The sequence below is a fragment of the Chiloscyllium punctatum genome, chromosome 37 (assembly GCF_047496795.1).
Source record: "Chiloscyllium punctatum isolate Juve2018m chromosome 37, sChiPun1.3, whole genome shotgun sequence".
Taxonomy (NCBI): Eukaryota; Metazoa; Chordata; class Chondrichthyes; order Orectolobiformes; family Hemiscylliidae; genus Chiloscyllium; species Chiloscyllium punctatum.
In genome coordinates this window covers 11,429,872-11,451,144 of record NC_092775.1, presented here as the reverse complement: position 1 = coordinate 11,451,144, position 21,273 = coordinate 11,429,872, and the positions used below count along the sequence as shown (strand labels likewise).

The 21,273-nt window shown below is 41.1% G+C and overlaps 1 protein-coding gene across 7 annotated transcripts in view; it reads left to right on the top strand.

The window, feature by feature from the left end:
* Positions 1-411: 411 nt before the first annotated feature.
* LOC140462861 (casein kinase II subunit alpha) overlaps positions 412-21,273 on the top strand; it is an 85,645-nt gene continuing 64,783 nt past the window's right edge. For 6 of the 7 annotated variants that reach the window (XM_072556261.1, XM_072556260.1, XM_072556259.1 and 3 more), the window contains exon 1: positions 412-765. The gene's annotated coding sequence lies outside the window, so the exon portion shown is untranslated. The remainder of the gene's footprint in view (positions 766-21,273) is intronic. The other variant, XM_072556262.1, reaches the window with a different exon arrangement.

The following is a 21,273-nucleotide window of genomic DNA, read 5'->3' as shown; positions in this document are numbered from 1 at the left end:
CACACTGTGGGGATTCAATGGAAGGGATTGCTTTGATAAACTACTAATGTGAGAATTAATTTTATTGTGTGGGCGGGGTTAAGAAAGGTTACAGATTTGAAAGTGTACCTAATGGAGTAGAAATGGTTAGATTTGATAATCTACAAATTTTAGAATGCATTTAAAGTGTGTATGAGATTTACTGGTTCTAAAGTGCATTTAGTAGTGTAGAAAATGAGATTTGTTTGTTTGCCCATGTGAGGACGTGTTTTCAGTGACTGAAGAAGAGGTTTAATAGACTGGCTGGGGTCCAGATGTGGACAAATGGCAGCAGGAGAGGTGGTGTAACAGATGTAGGTTCCCCCGGGCAGGCTCACTGAGGGTGTGTGTTTCGCCCGGACGGAATGAGGCAGTGCACCGGCCGGCGGGCAGGCGCAGCCTCGTTGTAGCGCGGGGCTGGCGGGGAGCGCGGCGCCGCCATATTGTGGGGAGTCGGAGGGTTTTCCAGCGGCGAGTCCGGCCGCTCCGACCTGCGGGGAGCTTGGCGGGTTCACGCATATACATACAGAAAACCAGGGGGGGGAAAGAAAAGCCCCACAAAACAAAAAATAAGGAATAATCATAAATAGCCAGCGAGAGGGAAGTAAACTCAGAACAGTTTTTAAAAAAATACAAAAAAAAATTGACACACACCAACACATATTATATATATATATCCGAAAAGCCAACAATTCTGCCCACAGGAAGAGAGAAACAGCAAGTCCCCGCTCCCAGGACCAGGCTAAGGTAAGCGGGCGGTGTTCATGGCGGTGCCACTGAGCTGGGGGTGGGGATTATTGGATTGGGTTGGGTGAAGAGGCGACGGAGAGAATAGTTTTGTTCTTTTATGGGGGGGGGGGGGTAATTGTGATAACCCCCTTGTATTGGGGGGGGGGGGGTAATTGTGATAACCCCCTTGTATTGGGGGGGGTAATTGTGATAACCCCCTTGTATTGGGGGGGGGGGTAATTGTGATAACCCCCTTGTATTAGGGAGGGGGTAATTGTGATAACCCCCTTGTATTGCGGGGGGGGGGGGTAATTGTGATAACCCCCTTGTATTGCGGGGGGGGGGTAATTGTGATAACCCCCTTGTATTGGGGGGGGGTAATTGTGATAACCCCCTTGTATTGGGGGGGGGTAATTGTGATAACCCCCTTGTATTGGGGGGGGTAATTGTGATAACCCCCTTGTATTAGGGAGGGGGTAATTGTGATAACCCCCTTGTATTGCGGGGGGGGGGGGTAATTGTGATAACCCCCTTGTATTGGGGGGGGGGGTAATTGTGATAACCCCCTTGGTTGGGGGGGGGGGGTAATTGTGATAACCCCCTTGTATGGGGGGGGGTAATTGTAATCACCCTGCATTGGGTATGGGCGATAATTGTAATTGCCCCTCCTGCAGTGGCCAGGGGGGTTTAATTGTAATTGCCCCTCCTGCAGTGGCCAGGGGGGTTTAATTGTAATTGCCCCTCCTGCAGTGGCCAGGGGGGGTTTAATTGTAATTGCCCCTCCTGCAGTGGCCAGGGGGGTTTAATTGTAATTGCCCCTCCTGCAGTGGCCAGGGGGGTTTAATTGTAATTGCCCCTCCTGCAGTGGCCAGGGGGGGTTTAATTGTAATTGCCCCTCCTGCAGTGGCCGGGGGGGGGTTAATTGTAATTGCCCCTCCTGCAGTGGCCAGGGGGGGAGTTAATTGTAATTGCCCCTCCTGCAGTGGCCAGGGGGGGTTTAATTGTAATTGCCCCTCCTGCAGTGGCCAGGGGGGGGTTTAATTGTAATTGCCCCTCCTGCAGTGGCCAGGGGGGGGGTTTGATTGTTATCACCCATCCTTTAGAAGGGCATGGTCATGTAATTGTAATAAACCCTCCTATATTGGGGATGGTAGTTTTTTGTAATATACCCTCCTGTACTAGTGGATAGCATTATTTGTCATAAATCCTTCTCTATTGAGGAAGGGTCATTATAATCACCAGTCATGTACTGGAAGTAAGTATAGAGTAAGATTTCCTGTATTGGAGAGGTCTGCTGGTAATAAAGACTCCCATTTTGGTGGGGAAGTTATTGTATCTTTGTGTAGGGGTATACAGTAATTGTGTGAACTCATCATGTGCTGGGAATGGGATAATTGTAATTATTTCACATGTACTGGTGGGGGAGCTGATTGTCATAAACCCTCCTGTACTAGTGGAAGCTGGGTGATCCTAATCAACCTCTCCTGTACTGGAGAGGGGGTATTTGTAGTAGTGTCTCATGCTGTGAAAGTAATGAATAGACCTGTCTGCTAGAAGTTGACTTGTGGTGTGCCCTCATGATCTGAGAAGGGTGCAATTATGATAGCACATGGTGCTGCATGTGGGGTAATTATAGTAGTCCATCATATACTCAGGAGGGTTTAACTGTACTGAGCAATTTGCCAGTTGTTGAGGAAGAATTGATTCTGGCACTCTTATGAGGTGCTGAAGTGGATTAGTTGCAGCAGTTACCCCATCTTGATGGTTAAGTAAAGTAATATTCCTTTTTTTTCAATGAGGTGAGGCAAGGAAACTGCTTACTCTTCTGTTGGAGAATGCATTCTTCCCTTGGAAGCATAGTGACCAATGAAGGAACCTTGGTTGCTCAACCCTTGTTCAATTCTGATCCCAAATGTGCATTATTGCCTCCTGCTTCACCTGAGACTTAGGTGTTTGTCTCACTAAAGGCTCAAGATTTTTAAAAATTCACTTAGGATGTGGGCATTGCTGACTGGGTTAATGTTTATTCCCTCCTTCAGTTGTCCTGGACAAGGTTGTTGGTGAGCTGCCTTCTTGAACCACTGTAATCCATGTACTGTAGGTAGACCCACAATGCAATTAAGGAGAGAATTCAAAGATTTTACACAGCAACACTGAAGGAAAAGCTTTCTATTTCCAAGTCAGGATGGTGAGTAGCTTGGAGGAACTTGCAAGTGGCATTGTTCCTATGTATCTGCTCCCCATATCCTAGGTGTGATCATGGGTTTGGAAGGTGCTATCTTAGAAGTTTTGTTGAATTATATTGTAATTCATTGAGATGGAAACTGAAGCCAAAGTCTCTTGTGTTAATACATAAGGAAGTTAACACAATAGAAGAGTTGGATGTATTTTGTGTTCTGAATTTGAGGTTTATGGAGTCTGCGATAATTGTCATAATGTTAAAAGTCATCATGCAATGATCTGGCTAAGATCTACATTTTTGAAAAGGTGATCTATAAATTTATAACCTAGACAATTGTTGAGCTTCAACCTTTTCAGGGCCTTGGTGATTTTTTTGGAATAAACTGGCGTGGAACTATTGAAGCAGTTGGATAGACTGAATGGATCTGGAGAGTATCCTAGTATTGGAAACCAGGTATTACAAATTGATTGAGTGTGGATTTGAGGAGGACTGGTGCAAATTAATTCCAGTTTGAGTGTTTATTTTTATTTTCCCTTTCCTTGAGTCTGAATATGCTCTATATTGAAAATAACTATGCAATGTTTTTGTCAGGGTCTGTTATGGTACTGTTATGGCAGAGACAAAAGACCGAAATAATCGTGGGTGCTAGAATCTGAAACAAAAACAGAAATTGCTGGAAAATCTCAGCAGGTCTGGCAGCATCTGTGGAGAGAAAGCAGAATTAATGTTTCAGATCCAGTGACCCTTCTTCAGAATGGTCCTATCTGTTTCAGATGTGTCATGATACATTCGACCAGGTTGATTTAAAATAAAATTGTTTTATTTTGTCTCCAAAAATATCTTTATAATTTATAAAATAAAGTTAATTTTGGGTCTCCTTTGGCAAGCCCTGTTTTTGGCTTTGTGTTATCACATTGAAAAACGGAGCGAAAAAGGTCACCATGTTATGACACATTTTCAGGACGTGTAGGACTTTGAACCCAGATCTCCTGGTTTGCTACCACTGTGCAGCAAAACCCACTTTTGTCTTAAGGAATCTACTGAAGCAGAAATGGCTGCAGCTTTTTCAAATGTTTGGCCATGTTTTGAGACATCGCAGTGGCATCACATCCTGTTTTGAATGTGGGTCTTCTGAAGGAATGTACCATTGTGCCACAAGACCCCAAATATCAGAGGACAATTGTTCTTTGTGTTTACTATTTCAAAGTTATGTAATTTACTTGAAAGAAATTTGTATTATTTTTACTGCAAAGTCTTGACTTCAAATTAGCCACAACAGGTTATATTGTCTGTGGAAAGGAAGAGTTGGACTGCTGGTGTGAATGGCATGGGGAAGGGTTGTACTAGCTCGTTCACTGTACATATCAAGACAAGATTTGTAAAATTGTTTCTTTTGAATATATTAGTTCTAAAGGCTAATTTGTCAAGTTACAAGGTGGAATATAAGCTTCTAGTGCAAAACAATGGTGATCCACTGAGTAAATACAAACATAAACATTGTAAATACAAAACAAAAAGACAATGCTGGGAAAATAGCAGGTCTGTCAGCAACCACAAATCCAAATACCTTGGCCCTAAGACATGAATCGCTTATTCGATTCTGACAGAATTTGTGTTTCTGATATTTTCTATTTGATCCTCTGATAAGCTTGAGGTCTGTTTTCCTGACCTGAATTCTAGACTAGTACTTATTCCTCATTTTCTGGAGAAATTGGTCTTTTGAAGTAATTGGGAGGGTTAATGAGGGTGCATGTATTTATGAACACTCCAAAGGTGTTTTTTAAAGTATAAATGTGTCAGAAATTTGAAGCTCATGGAATTAGAGGTAGCAAAGGTATGAAATTGGGGCAAAAAGCAGAGATTGTTACAAATTTGTAGTTATGTAGTGCTGCTCAACCACTAGATGTCCCAAAGTGCTTTAGAGTATGAAGTTTGTTTTATAGCATAGTCAGTGTTGTTATTGGGTGGATGCAGCAGCCAGTTTGTGCATATCATGCTCCTACCAACAGCAATATGATAGTAACTAGATAATTTCTTGTGATGTCAGTTGAGGGGTAAATATTGACTAGGATGCCTGAATATTGCCGTAGGATCTTGTACATCCATTTGGAGGGGTAGATGGGCCTTCAGTAACATCTCATCTTAGTGGCAGTGCATCTGACTATGCAGCACTACTACACTGGAGTGAAAGCCTTATTTTTTATGCTGGCTGTACTGTGACCTAAAGTCTTGTGACTTGGAAAAATTGCACTAGCTAAACTGCAGCTGACTTACTAGTAAAATGGATGGATGTCTCCAAATATTGGTGCCTTAATGAGCACTGGACATAATTTGTTTGCAGATGACTTGAAATTCTGAAAGGTGGTATGTAATAAATAAGGAAGCACATACTTGCATTGATATAATGAATGTTCGCTAGTTGATTCCTTGGATAAGAGGACTGTCTAATGATGAGATGTTGAGCAAATTAGGCTGTATTTTCTGAAGTTCAAAAGATTGCAATGTGAGTGCATTAATTTATACAAAATATTAAGGGATAGGCAGTGAAAGTTTGTTTCCCCTTCTGCGGAATATCAAATAGGAGGGTACATTTTTGGGATAAGGGGTCAATCATTTAGGACTGAGGTGAACAATAATTTCTTCCATCAAATGTTTGCGATTTCCCACCTTAAAGGGTTGTGGGTTCTCCATCATTTAACTAGTGTAAGACTGATGTACACAGATTTTTGGTGTGTCAGAATCACGGGTTTGGCAATTGAGAAAGCGGAGCTGATGCACATGTTCAAATGTGATGGTATTGAATGGCAAAGCAGGTGCTACTCCTATTTCTTCTTTTCATAAGAAAGGAGAGACTTCAGCAAGTAGAAAAATGGGCAAATGTTTGGCAAAAGATATTTAGAGCAGGAAAGTGTGATGTAATTCATTTGGTGGCGAAAGGGGGAAATGGTGACTGAATGACAGTCTGCTGTACGACATAACTATATACATTTTCTAACACCTTTTAAATGTTTTAAAACCAATTTCCAATTTGTGGATTTTAAACTCCGGATAACTTGTAATCTCCTTGGAAGCTATTTCTAAGTCTGGGAAACCAAGTCTCAGCAATGAACTGCAACTGCTTTCTATGGATTTCCATTATGTTTGGTTTTTAAATCTGGGTTTAGTAGCAGTAGAAATATTTGTTTTACTTTCAGTTGGTGGCTTTATGATAACCCCTTTTAGAGCCGTATCTCTTAAATTACATTTTCATTTTAAATGAATTTTTGTGCTGTAGTGATGAATACTTGTAAGTGAAATTTGAATATACCATTCGCAGTACGTCTCTGTATTTTTACAAGCTACAGAAGATGAATTTCCACAGATTGGTATACAAAATGGATAACATAAATCAGAATTGATTTGATTAATTGATAAGACTTACAGTATGGATGAGGAACAAGGGATAACATTTTATGTTCATTTGGGTTGAGTAAAATTTTACCATGTTTTCTACAGTGAGACTTAAGGCTAGCTTTCGAATAAAATAGGATTTACTTTGGGGAATACCACTAATTGAAAGTAAATATTATACAATTGAAAACATTAATGTTGGATTGATTTACTTCCATATTTGATACATATTGAGAAAAATGTTATTATTTTGATTTAGAACAGCATTTGGAACTATCTTTGATTATGCTGTGGGGTATGCATGGATAACTAAGACTTAAAAGCTGTACTTTAAACATATGATTTATGATGAATTAAGATTTATTGTGATTTATAAATTTTAGTATCGTGATATTTAGCAACATTTATTAATTGCAGTGGGAATTTGGGGTGACATAATCAAAATTGGCCAGGGCTATGTAAACTTTGTGACTTTGAGAAGCGTAAAGGGAAAAAAAATTGTAATCTATGGGTTGAGTGATCTGCAAGTGAATTGAATCATTTGGTGCCCAGAACTGTGGTAGATTACTACTTTAAATTCATTTATGAGTATCTTCTCTTCTGTATGTTAATTATTAGCCAATAATCTTGCTTGATTAATAAGTGTTAATCATTCAATGTTAATGCCTTTGTGTATGATTCATGTTAGAAATGAGAAATTCTGCCAGCACAAGAAAATTGAAGATTTCTTATCACCATCTCCACAAACTCACCAAAGCAATACAGCAACTAACAAATATCATGTAGTCTTCAATTTTATACTGGTTTGTGTACTGTATTATGTGTCATTTTGTTACCAAACTAGCATTCTATTTAGGGTGGTTTCAGCATTTCAGGCTGCAGAATTTTAATTACTGAAAGTCCTGTGTTCAATTAGACGCCATTATTTTTGGTAAAGGAAGCTTGCACATTACAGATGCTTGCAAATTTCCAGCTCCAGTCTGAAGAAACTACTATGAAATGGCTATTATATACCCATTCAATTGTTTTACGTGTTAAGAAAATTAATCTAATAACACAACATAATTTAGTCTGTAAGAGCCAAATGACCAGATAATTTGTTTTGCAGTTAACATTAAGAAAACACTATACATTTCAGTACTCTGAAGCATGATTTCTGGAATATGACCATGCACAATAAATATAAGACTTCTTTCTCTGGTGGATGATGGAGCTCAATCACTACTCTGTCTTGCTTCACAGCTGAAAACTGGTTGCAGTTAAGTGTCACACAAATACTGTTTAGAACACAATATCTTGGTGTAATTTTTGAGAGCAGAGGAAAAGGTAATTTTTTTTTCATTTCCACAAACTCAAGGACACTGCATCCTCTGGTCACGAAAACCAGGGGAGCAGCCTTTTTATTTGTAAAACAGATGTCCTTGCTCCACTGCCATGCACCTGGGGAGCTCAAACTCCCTGAATTCAAGGCAAAATCTTTAGTGGACAGTTGCAGATGCAGTGAAACTGAAATCCATTCAGTTGCAAGTATGAATGGTGGTAGATAAAATCCATGTTCTTTCCTTTACGTATTGTAGATGACCTAGAGTGCTTTGCAGCAATTGATTACATTTAAAATATAGTTACCTGCTACATTAGTTTGGTACCTCATATTTATATTACTGCAGGGGACTGCTAGCTTGGTTGGTTGGAAGGCTGGTTTGTGATGCAGAGTAATGCCAAAAGCATGGGTTCACTTCCTTCACAGGCTGAGGTTCCATCTTCTCAACCTTGCGCCTTGCCTGAGGTTTGATGACCTTCAGTTAAGTCAACTTTTTTATGTCCCAACTGTCTTACACAAAACAAACTCCACTCCAGGTGCTTGAGCACAGCACCCAGGCACGCAAACCATTGCATTACTCAAGACATCCTGTTACCATTCAGATGAGATGTTAAGTGGAAGTTATCTGCCCCCTAAGATTGATATAAAACCCATTTTGCACCATTGGAATTTGCCTGGTACTCTGGCTTATATTGATTTGCCCCTCACCATCATCACTTAATATACACAATTGGTTATGGATGTTCCTTTGCTGTTGTAAAGTCTTTCAATATGGAGTTTGGCGGTTTTGTTTCCTTGCCTTACAACACTGACTATTTCACAATTACTTGATTGCCTGACTGTTAATACTTTGAGATGTTTTGAGGTTCTGAAAAGTGCTATGGAAATAGAAGCCCAGGCTTTTAAGTTTATATTTAAAAATGTAATAAATGTGTCTATTGCTGTACTGCTGACCTTTAATATTTGCTGTCGTTTTGAAAAGGAAAACCAAGCTGTGCTAATGAAATCACACTGTCACTCAAGTTTTATAAAAATGGTCTTAATATGATGTGGTGGTTTTGCCCTTGTGCATATTTATTTTGCAACTTTTGTCAGGACTTTGTTTATTGGGAGGTTGTTAAGCAGGGAGATGAATTTTTGAATGGTTTGTCCTTAAAGAGAGAAATTATTACAGCAACCAAGTTTGATATTTCATTTTGTAAAGGTGGCTTTGTGATGAGTTTTCTAGTTTTGACCTTCTCTTTCCCCTTCCCCCAAAAGTGAGGACATTCATGATCCTAAAAACCAGGTAGGTACACTGATTTGAATGGACTGAGGACTTGTGGAACACGCCGTTGCAAATTCTCCTGACTTTGTTGATATAAGGCCAGCTTACATGTTATCCCTGGGTACCATGGTCTCTTAACCTGCAGATTTGGAGTAGTGTGTCCTCCACCCTAATGTGAGATTTGAGTGTCGTTTTTTAACAAGGTGAAGTTTTAAAAAATGCTAGAATTCGACATTTTGTATCAACTATCTCTGAACTTCAAATTGGAAATTCAACATTTTCCTCCTTGTCAGCACTCAGAAAAATTGGTGGTTGGGCAACCTGAAAAACCAGAATATAAAATGCAGGCATACACGAGCATGGTGCAAAACTCAGTATTTGAACATAGAACATTACAACGCAGAGCAGGTCCTTCGGCCCTCGATATTGCGCCGACCTGTGGAACCAGTCTGAAGCCCATCTAATCCACACTCTTTCATTATCATCTATATGTTTATCCAAATGCCCTTAAAGTTGATGAGTCTACTACTGTTGCAGGCAGTAATACCCTTAGTACTCTGAGTAAAGAATCTACCTCTGACATCTGTCCTATATCTATCACCCCTCAATTTAAAGCTCTGTCCCCTTGTGCTAGTCATAACCATCTGAGGAAAAAGGCTCTCTGTCCACCCTATTTGACCTGCTGATTATCTTATATGTCCCTATTAAGTCACCTCTTAACCTTCTCTGTAATGAAAACAGCCTCATGTCTCTCAACTTGTCCTCCTATGACCTTCTCTCCATACCAGGCAACATTCTGGTAGATCTCCTCTGCACCCTTTCCAATACTTCCACATCCTTTCTATAATGCGGCGACCAGAATTGTACGCACTACTTCAAATGCAGCCGCACAGAGTTTTGTATAGGATCCATGGACATGGACACAGACCTCTCTCTGCTCATCTACATTGTCAAGAATCTTAGCATTAGCCCAGTACTCTGCATTCCTGTTACTCCTTCCAAAGTAAATCACCTCTCACTTTTCCGCATTAAACTCCATTTGCCACCTCTCACCCCAGCTCTGCAGCTTATCTATGTCCTTCTGTAACCTGCAGCGTCCTTCGTCACTATGCACAATTCTACTGACCTTAGTGCCATCCACATCCTTTTGCGCCCTCATCCAGGTCATTTATAAAAATGACAAGTAGTAGTGGCCCCAAAACAGATCTTTTTGTTGAGATTTATCTCATCATATAGAGTTATACAGCATGGAAACAGACCCTTTTGTCCAACCCGTCCATGCCATCTTTAAGAAATTCATTGCAATTTTTATAATTGTCCTACTTGACCACATTATTATTTTGCTGATGTGTAATTACATTTTAATGTCACTTTTGAGGTTCCTTTAGCAACATATTCCCCAAAGTAAAAGGTTGAAAATGCCAGAATATATGATGTGTGTTAGATCTGGAAGAGACAGGTTAATTTTTTGATCCGTGGCTTTATTCAAAATTGGAACATTAAGCTATTGCATTTTTTCAAATATCTTATGTTTTATAATTTATTGCATTTATTTAAAATGTCCATCATTTGAAGTATTTTATTGTGTTCTCCTTTAATTTATGTTCTTCTCTTATTCTTGGCACTTGCATTTTTAGAGGCAGACATCTTAGAACTGCAGAATCACAATTTCAAGATGACTCCTTATGAATAAAGAGACAGTGTTAATCTTAGATATTTTGTGATATCAAGATTAGGTTGAAAAGGCCTGTGCCAAACTCATTCTTAAAAAAAAAAGGCTGCCAACTTCACATTTACAGTTGTTGGCCATTTTCTCAATCTGGTACTGTGCTGTGAAGGCAAGCAGCATTACTTAGGATTAGCTGTAGGTTTTCATTTTATGACTCTTTTTGAGTTGATTTTGGAATTGTAACTCTAGGCCTTTATCTTTAAGGTATGAGACTTAAAGAGCCATTGCCATAATATTTCTAGATAGGTTCTTCACTTCTTAAAGTTATCTTTCTGTCCTAAACTTCATTTACAAAACACGATTGTTTTGTGTTTGAATGATGCATGATTTCGTTTTTCATCTCACTTCAAGTAATCTGGCTTGAGTAGGGACTTGTGAATTCAAAGCAGGTTGGGAGATGAATAATTTTTGTTTTCAGACCAGTCAGTTACACCGTAATGTAGCCAAATTTTAAAAATGTTTCAAACAGGTACTGCAAGCTGTATGGTTATATGAAACGACTGAGATCCTGTGTTATATTCTTTTGACTATTCATCAGAAATACATTCAGAAAGCATGTCAGAGCATAGTACATGAAATGCAAACATGCTGGAATCCTGGCGTCGAATCTGCATGTTCAAAATACTCAGTATTTGTGAAGAGAAACAGTTAATGGTCTTTGTTTACTTTTCATCAGAAGTAAAAAATGTAAAGTTTTAAACAAGTATGAAGACAGGAATGGGAGTGGGGAGAAACAAAAGGGAAGCCTGTGATAAGATGGAAGATTAAGTGATAAATGGGTTGACGGAAGATAGAAGAAAATGGTGGAACAAGTGAAGAAATTAAAGATGTCTAGAGGAAATGTGAATGGTGATCATGAGCAGCTGCTACTGTCAGCAAACAAACCCAAAATGCAGAAGCAAAAATTTGAAAAAAGGCTGAAGTTTTAGACGAAGGTTATTGACCTTTGTGTTCAGTCCAGAAGGTGATAAAGTGCCAAGTTGAAAGGTGAGGCGCTGTTCCTCAAGTATATATTGAGCTTCATCAGTACATTGCAGGAGACTCCTGGGTGCGAATGAAGTGGAGAATTTAGATAATTGGTAAGGTGTTCAAGGTTAAGCTTATGGACTGAGTGATGTATGATGAAAGGGGGCATTTGTGGATTTTGAGGTTGGTGGCGAGAGCAGAAATGCGTGAAATAGTATTGACTGGAAAGATTTCTCAAGAAGTAGCTATGCCTGTGGCACAATAAAATGACAAGATAATTGTTTCTCAACTTGTATTTCAATTGAATATTTGGTGTTTTGAGGGGTCGGGTAAGTAACACATTTCCGACCTTTGCCAAATTTGGACAACATGAGATTGTTGTAGATGCTGTGACTTGTTGGATCAGGCATGATTTGGATAGTTGCAACTACAAATTTGCCAATGTAAAGAGGACAGTGTGAAAAATGCCAGTGTGAAATGTTCTTCACGGAAGGAAATCTGCCTTCCTTACCTGGTCTGGCTTACATGTGACTCCAGGACCAGGTTGACTCTGAAATGGCCTAGCAAGCCTCTCGCTTGTGTCAATTGCTATGAAGTCTGAAAGAAGACTTCTGGCATCGACCTAGGAACCACAAATGACAATGGCAAAAACAGCCCTGTTGACCCTGCACAGTCACCCTTCCTTAAGACTGGGGCCTAGTGCCAAACGTGGGAGAGCTGTGTCTCAGACTAGTCAAGTAATATAGTTGTGCTTATGAAATTCTATCATACAGATGATATTCCCAGACATGGCCATCGTCATCCCTGGATATGCCTTGGCCCACTGACAGTGGCAGCACAATTGAACGTGTGGGGAGGAAGTGCCCTGGGATTCTGCAACATTAACTCTTGGTCCCATGAAGTTTCATGGTTTCGAGTTACACATTAACCTGGAAATCTGTTTACCCAGTATGGTCCTCCGTTGGCTGATGAATCAGTACTCCACCATGCTGAACAACACTTGAAGGAAGCATTGACAAGGGCACAAAATGAATGCAGAATGGGGTATTTCAATGTCCATTACCAAGAGTGGCTGAGTAGGAGCACTACTGATGTAACCGTCCTTTACGGCTCTTATACTGGATCTGCAGCGGGTGGTGAGAGAAACAATAAGAGGGAAAGATTATGCTTGATCGCATCCTGTAAGGCTCAGTGGTTAGCGCTGTTGCCTCACAGCACCAGGACCTGGGTTCGATTCCTCCCTTGGGTGACTGACTGTTTGATTGGAGTTTGCACATTCTCCCCGGGTCTGCGTGGGTTTCCACTGGGTGCTCCAGTTTCCTCCCACAACCCAAAGATGTGCAGGTCAGATGAATTGGTCATCCTGAATTGCCTGTCATGTTAGGTGCATTAGTCAGAGATAAATTTAGGGAATGGGTCTGGCTGGGTTACTCTTTGGAGGGTCGGTGTGGACTTTTTGGCCCGAAGGGCCTGTTTCCATACTGTAGGGAATCTAATCTAAAAAATCCTTAGCATCAGCTGACTGCACTTGTATTTGTCCATTTACCGTATTGGTAAGAGTGACCACTGCACAGTCTTTGTGGAGACGAAGTCCTGCCCTCACATTGAGGATACTCACTATCATGTGTGGCAATATGACTGCTAAATGGGACAGACTTAAAACTGTTCTAGCAACTCAAGACTGGGCATCTGTGAGGCGCTGTAGGCCATCAACAGTAGCAGAAATGTACTCTCATCTCATCCTGCAACCTCATGACCTGTCATATTCCCACTCTACCATTATCATCAAGCCAAAGAGTCAACCCTGGTTCAATGGAGAGTACATGAGGGCATAACAGAAGCAGCATCAGGCTGAAAATGGGGTGTCAGCCAAGTGAAGTTACCAAACATGACTACTTATGTCAAACAGCATAAGCAGCAAGTGATAGTGATCCCACAACACACAGATCTGGTCTAAGCTCCACAGTCCTTCCACATCCAGTCGAGAATGGTAGTGTACAATTAAGCAATCCACTGGTTGAGCGCCCAGAACATTAGTGCAAAGCATAAGGCTGAAGTATTCCCAATAATCATCCATCCTTCTCAGCCTTCTCCAGTGATCCCTAACATCATGGATACCAGTCTTCTGCCATTTTGATTCACTTCATGTGATATTAAGAAACTATTGGAGGCACTACATATTGCAAAGGGTATGGGCCTTGACAGCATTCTGGAAATAGGACTGAAGCCATTGACCAGAAACTGAACTGGACTTGCCACATAAATGCAGTGGCTAAAAGAGCAGGTCTGAAGCTGGAAATACTGTAGAAAGTATCTCGCTTCCTAACTCCCCAAAGCCTGACCACTATCTACAAGGCACATGTCGTAAGTGTGATGAAATACTCCCTACATGCCTGGATGGTTGCAGCTTCAACAACTCTAAGAAGCTTGACACTGTCTGGGACAAAGCAGCCCACTTGATTGACACCACAACCACACATGCTCACTCCATCCACCATTGATGCTTAGTAACAATAGTATGTACCATTGACAAGATGTATCACAATAATTCACCAAGGGTCCTTAAACAGCATCTTCCAAACCCACGACCACTTCTATCGAAGAGCAAAGGCAGAAGACTTGTGGAAGCTCCACTACCTGCAAGTTGCCCTCCAAGCCACTCACCATCCTGATTTGGAAATATATTGCTGTACCTTTATTGTTGCTGGCTCAAAATCCTGGAATTCCCTCCCTGAGGACATTGTGGGTCTACCAGCAGCACATAGACGGTAACTGTTCAAGAAGGCAGTTCAACACACCACCTCAAGGGCAACTAGGGACAGGCAATAAGTGCTAGCCAGGCAGCAAGTCCCATGTCCCACAAGTAATAAAACATAATCATGCATTGCCATTCAAAGATGTGATTGTTTTTATTACTTGTGATTTTTAAAAAATACCAATAGATTACTGGTGGTTTAAACCACAAGGTACAACAAAATATGCATAATTCTAATTCACACTAATGTTCGAAGAGCTTACATCTGAGCTATAATCTACCTGATCATGAATTGTCTCGCATTGACTGACTCCTACCTGTGTGTAATGGGAGGAATTAACTGTGGAGAGCGCACTGTGGGTAAGAAGCATGAATAAAGAGTCCTTGCTTGTATTGCTCATCTCAGTTCAGAGTATAGGGTGAGTGATACCAAACCTGCCATGAATTTTAAGATGGATGTCCAAAATGTGATTTGGTTGGAATTAATTTTCATACCAGTATGAGGCTATAGTATCAGTAGGATTGATAATTTAGCCATTAGTACCCAAAATGCTAATGACATGAACACCTAAGGTACTGACCATTGTGCTAGTGCAAATGTTACATACTGAAAATGCCAGCAATGGACAGATGGTGCATTCAAAAGCAAATTTAAGTTGGGATGTAGTTCCCATAGTGCAGTCAAATTTCTAGGAAAGTGGTCTAGATGCGAAGTGCTTACATCTATCAGCAGCAGACTTCCTTCACTGACTTCCAGGATCAACTAGGAGTAGCCACCTACCCAGGAAACTTAGGAGATGTGCTGGACTTGAGGTGAAACTGAAGCTCTGAGGTTTCAAGCCCCTACTCCCAGCATACTCCTGGAAAACATCCAAGCCATTGAGTACAAAGTGGATGAACTTTTAAAGCTAGACTGACCTTTCAAAGAGAATTGAGGTACTGCTGTTTACTCTTTTGGAGAAAAAAAAGCTCACCCCTACTATACCTGAATTACCTTACAACCTTCTCAATTCACTGAATGCACAACTCAATGTCCTTGGGAAAGGCAAGGGAAGGTGGGGTCAGCCTAAAATCAACGCCACCTGGTGCTGTGATGTAGTGAACCTGGCGAGACAATGTGGCATTTTATAAATTCCTGCTTTGGAAATAAAACCAGTCTAACTCCAGGTTAAGACACTTGACCAACTTGAAACGAGGCCTCATGTCTAAAGTGCATTGGCTTATTGTTGTCCTGTTTTCCCCCCCACCCCCACCCCTCAGTTGAAGCAAAATGCTCAGAGACCGTATAGTTTTACCTCCTTCATCTTTATTCTGGGCCCTGGAGGGAGAGAGAATGCTCACCCAAGCACACAGGGACATGGATTCCCGGCCTTCTCTGGAACAGTAGCTTCTTAATGAACTGTATAGTGATTTTACAAGGAGGAACATCCAGCCAAGGCAACATACATATTAATTGGGTGACCGTTACAAGCAATGAGTATCAATAGTAAAGATTAAGCCAGCTGCTGTGACACAAATGTATAACTGGCTTCACACAATGAATACTTTTTCACCTTGTTAACTGACGTTACATAACTGAATGTTACCTCATCTTATTAAATGGCTCTACATAATGCATGTTTTTCCACCTTGTTAACCCATTACCATTGCCTCCAGCAACACATTGTTAACTGTAAGTTTTTGTCTGAACTGAGTCATGCTCAGCTGAACCTGTTTCACAAAGCTCAAACTTAACTCTTTTTCCCTGCCTGCTTATATGCTATTAAACACATTTTCATTCCCTCCTTTTATCATTTCATGATCACCACCGAGATGGCACTACCACCTTTCACAAGACTCTTACAGCCAATATTTAAGCAAGCTACTGACACACTGCATACAATGTTGATAACAAAATTACTAGTAATTAGAGTGTAAAGAATCCTCCCATGTGAGGAAACAAAATCACCAGTAAAGTTCATAAATCCACTGTCCTTAGTGACCACTCCATCCCCTCTAAGTCGAGTGGAAATCAGCCAGTTCTCCAAAATCTCCTTTAGTGAAGTCCAACCTGAAAACAAAATTCAGTCTATTCTTGCATCATTTCTCAGAGAAATCTGATTCCTTGGATAAGAGCAGTTAAATGCTTCACAAAACTGGCAAGACATCCATCCTTGCAGAGATGCTTCAGATGGAGGATACCAGCACATCTGGGTCTGCAGTGCTGCAGCTGCAGGCTAGGTGAACGCAGCATTCTTTGCAACTTCTGCTCCTGCTCTGCTGTTCATATGTAACAAAGCCAACTGGCTGTAGTGATGTTAGCTTGATCAGTGAACCTTCATATCCCTTGAATGATTGAAAGACAAGGTAAAGCTCACGTAATTTAATGTCCGTCGGAAGGCCACTGATGAAAAGCGTACCGACCTCTTCACTGTTGTTAATTTCTTCATGTTCGTGACTGGGGAGCTGATTGAATCGGTTGGATCAGGTTGTGGAGGGATGGGCAGTGGTCCGAAGGCATGCTTTACCTGTGAATGGAGAAACTCTAGAGAAGATATTAGCTGCTGAAAGTATCCTTGCATTTCTACACACTTTCCTTCCTTGCCAAGGTGGTTATAAGTATGAAGACCGTCACAGATTTTACTACACTAAATTGTGCCTGCCTATTTCACCATTCTTTGAATTCTTGAAGGCTGTTACTCTGTTCGCTATTTATGACATTGTCAAGTTTTATACTTCTAAATTGTATAGCATAAACAATTTGGTCAATTATAAACAACAATCAATGGTCCTAAAATCAAACCCTCGGGGGACCCCATTCAAGTTATTCAAAAATTACTTTCCTTTAACAAAATGATACTTGGCTAATGTGAAAGCTGTCAGGATAAGTATTTCAAAGAGTCTGGAACAGAAAGAAAATAATACTTCCTGTGCTTTTGCAATTGAAGAGGCAGTTTCAGTTCAGATTTAATTCTCAAATATTGTGGGAAAGTAATGCAGAATATTTTAAAATATTTTTCCAAATAAAGCAGTTGAAATTACTGTGGCCCTGTTCATATTGCAAATTCAAGAATGTTGATCTCTACCAAAGTTGCCAATGAAGTCTTAACAATAATTAAAAGAATTTAAACAGCTCAGTCTCAAGTTCTAATATTCCCTAAAATCTTAACAAAGCATCAAAATTAAAACACTCTTCTTTTTATGAACACTCTGCATTAAAAACACAGCAGCAAAGATCTTCTAATACAATTCTCTCATCTGGCTAAAGCATGACCACTGACCCAATTCTTTATTTTTAAACAGGCATTGTAGAATTTCAGACAAATCAGCGGCTCATTTGTTTTAAGGTTACAAGTTTTTTTCATTTTAAAAAGGACATAATGCTGTACAATTTCGATGTAAAAACAAAATCTGCCTCATTACATAGCCCACAAAACACATTTTCAAACAAGGCAAAACAGTTACTTAAAGGGATTTTCTGAGCCAGTATATTAACAAACCAAAAATTTTTAAACACCAAACACTCTCCGCATGGCACAATTTACATCAAAACTTTCCTTTTCAAACAAAATATTAGTGCAACCTTAATTTCAGCATTTCTTGTTTTTGTTTTGCATCCTCACACCGAGAAAGCCCTTCCAGCGGACCACGTGGACCGCAATCCAAGCCACTCTCTTTCCCCCAGAACAAAGACTCACAGAGCCTCAAATTTCATCACTAGGGGACCTTAACCCCTTTCTCACTTTACTCCTTACAGGGGCTCTAATCCCACTCAAACACAGAGAGCCCAGATCACACCACAGCGCGGAGGACTCGAACCTCACTTAAACCCACCCAGTAGACTTGAAACCCAACAAAGCGCAGAGGACTCTAACCTCAACCCAAACCCACCCCAGGGGATTCTAACTCAGTACCACAGAGGATTGTAACCTCAACCAAATATACCCCAGTATTCCGCAGAGGAGTCGAATCTCAATTAATGCCCCGGCCCCAGGGGACCCCAACCCCAGTACTGCATAGAGGGCTGTAACCTCTGCGTGCCTGCGAAACTGTGTCTCTTGACTGAACTAATTATCCTTCGAGGAATCCGTTGAATAGAGAGCTATCGAGCAAGGGGACAGTCTCCGGTACACAGGAATATCAAGAGGGACCAAGGTTTAAAATCTTACCTTGTGGGCCTGTCTGTCTCGAGACACCGATGTACCAAGCAGGCGCCGACACCGTCCGATCGTAACTATTCAGTTGGATCCTGCTGACTATGCCAATATTGTCGACCTGTTTCCCTCCCTCATTCGAAGCAAAACACTCAGACGCAGTGTAGTTTCACTTCCTTTATCTTTATCCTGGGCCCTAGAGGGAGAGAGAACAATCCCCTCTGTGCACAAGGACATGGGTTCCCAGTCTTCTCTGGAACAACAGCTTCTTAATGAACTATATACAGTGGAACCTCAATTATCCGAATACCAATTATCTGAAAACGTGTTTCCAACAGTGATTGCGTCTTTTGTTCCAGTAATTAAACAGGCACTGTCTCCAAATGACTGACCCTGCTCTCTCCTGCGCTGTCCCGCTCTCTCTCTTCTTCCTCCCTCCCCCCCCCCCCCCCCCCCCACCCACCCACCACACACACTTTCCCTGGAGTTCTGTAGAGGTGTACCCTAACCCACTCCCTGCTTCCCAGGAATAATCTCTCCAACATTGTCCTGTACAGAGCAAACGTGAGACCTGTCAAAAATTTGCAGTAAAAGGTTGTGTGACTCTGGCTATGGCTCTGTGTGTGTCTGTCTGTCTGTGCACGTGCACTATTTGGAGACTTAACCTACAAAGGCAGCTGCAGCTGTCTTGTTGGTGTGCATTCCAGCTGCCCCAGAGAGGGGCCAGGGTGGATGCGGGGGATGGGTTGGGGGAAGATTTGTACCGGATTGGGGGGGGGGGGGGGGGGGTGCGGGGGCGGCATTGGACGGGGTTGTGGGCAGTGTTTGGAGCAGGGGCTTGTGCGCTCTGTGTTGGGAGGCGGGGGAACTGCTGGACGGGCGGGAGGTGTCGGGGGGGGGCGGGGCCTCACATGCTGTTTGCTGCTGCAGTTTCCTGAACGGAGAACAGACTTTAAAACTTCAAGCCCCAGAGGAAAGACATTTAATTGATTTTCCGAATAATTGATTATCCGAACAAAATAGTCCCCGTCCGTCTCGTTCGGATAATCGAGTTTCCACTGTACTCGTTTTACAGGGAAGACCATCCACATAAGGCAGCATACATATTAATTGGGTGACTGTTACAAGTAACGAGTATCATTAGTAAAGATTAAGCCATCTGCTGTTTCACAATACATAACTGGCTTCACATAATAAATATATTTTGCCTTGTTAATGGACGTTACATACTGAATGCTATCTCATCTTATTAAATGGCTCTACATAATGAAAGCTTTTCCACCTTGTTTAACCCATTTGCCCTTGCCTCCAGCATCCCATTGTTAACTGTAAGTTCTTATCTGATCTGAGTCATGCTCAGCTGAAACTCTTGAATCACAAAACTCAACTGTTTCCCTGCCTGCTTATACCCAATGCAAATTCTCAGGCTGACCCTTTTATACTGATAAAACGTTAAGTTATCTCAGGGCAGTGACTTAAAAGAAATTCATATCAATCAATTGAAACCTGCATCTCCATTCTAACTGATTAAAGACTTAACAGCCGTCTAGGTTTGTTCAATGCATTCGCATCAGTTGTAATTCAGTTTCAGAACAGTGCTGCTGCAAAGCAGGAAGTTTAAATTTAATGTGTTTTCCCTGCTGAATTTCACTGGGTGGGAGTTTGTTTTTACTGAAATCCTTAGGCTAGGGAGAACGGAAAAGCGATCTTTGTATCTGTCTGCTGATTGCTATCCTCACGTCCCTTCAAAAGTACTCTTGTAAAGACCTCTGGGTTCTTTCCCTTAGGTGCTGAATGTTAGGAGGTTATTGCAACTAGGTTAACTTGACAAACCATGTGCCAGGGGCAAGAAGTGGAGAAGCAAAAATAATGCCGTCTATGCTCCCTGAAGCAACCTCATGTCTCTCATAGGACTTAGGTGAAAAAAGTTGTCTCTAGAGTTGTGAATCTTTAAAATTCTCTACTGCAAAGAACTGGAAATGTGCATGCTTGTGAAAGAGATTGATTTTTACGTATAAAGGGAATCAAGCAGTAAAGTGACCGTGTCAGAGTGCGTGGCTGAGGTGTAAGATCAGCTGTGACCAAATTGGATGAAACAGACTGGGAATGCTGAATGGCCTACTCCTACAATTTCTCATGTTAATTGTAAAATCACTCTGTCCAGAGCAGCTGTTTTATAGATCAATTCAAATAGTTCTCAACCCTAACTCTTCTCCCACATCCAATTCCATTTCCTTAAAGTAGTTATAAATTCTTTTTCAAAGTAATACTTAAATCTTTGTCCACCAGCATACTTGGCAGTGTGTTCCCAATCCTACATCTTGTTGCAGAAAATGTGTTTGGTAATCCATATGGTTTTGACTAATTTCTGTTCCTTTGACTCTAGATTGCTGCTAGTTAGCTGCCTATTCTACCCCACTGTTAGGGCTGGTCTATTCACAATTATAGATTTTTTAAAAATTAACGTATTCCAAGTTGTTGTTATACACCTCTGGTGCAGATGGGGCCGAGTTCTGGAATTCTGGCAAAGCATTTGCATCTGCCTTCAAGAACCCTTCAAAACCTATTGGTTCGAAGGTTCCAGGACTTCCTGCGTAGGATTTGCATTTTATTCTCAAATTTCCTGATAGGCCAGCTGTAACATTTTTAATCTTCTATCAGTCGTAAGGTCAGAGTTCAGCACCAATGTTCAGCACCATTTGCAACTCTTAAGATACTGAGGCAGTCAGCCCATGTGCGAACGCATCAAGATCTGTACAGTGTCAGGCTTGGGCTAGCAAGTG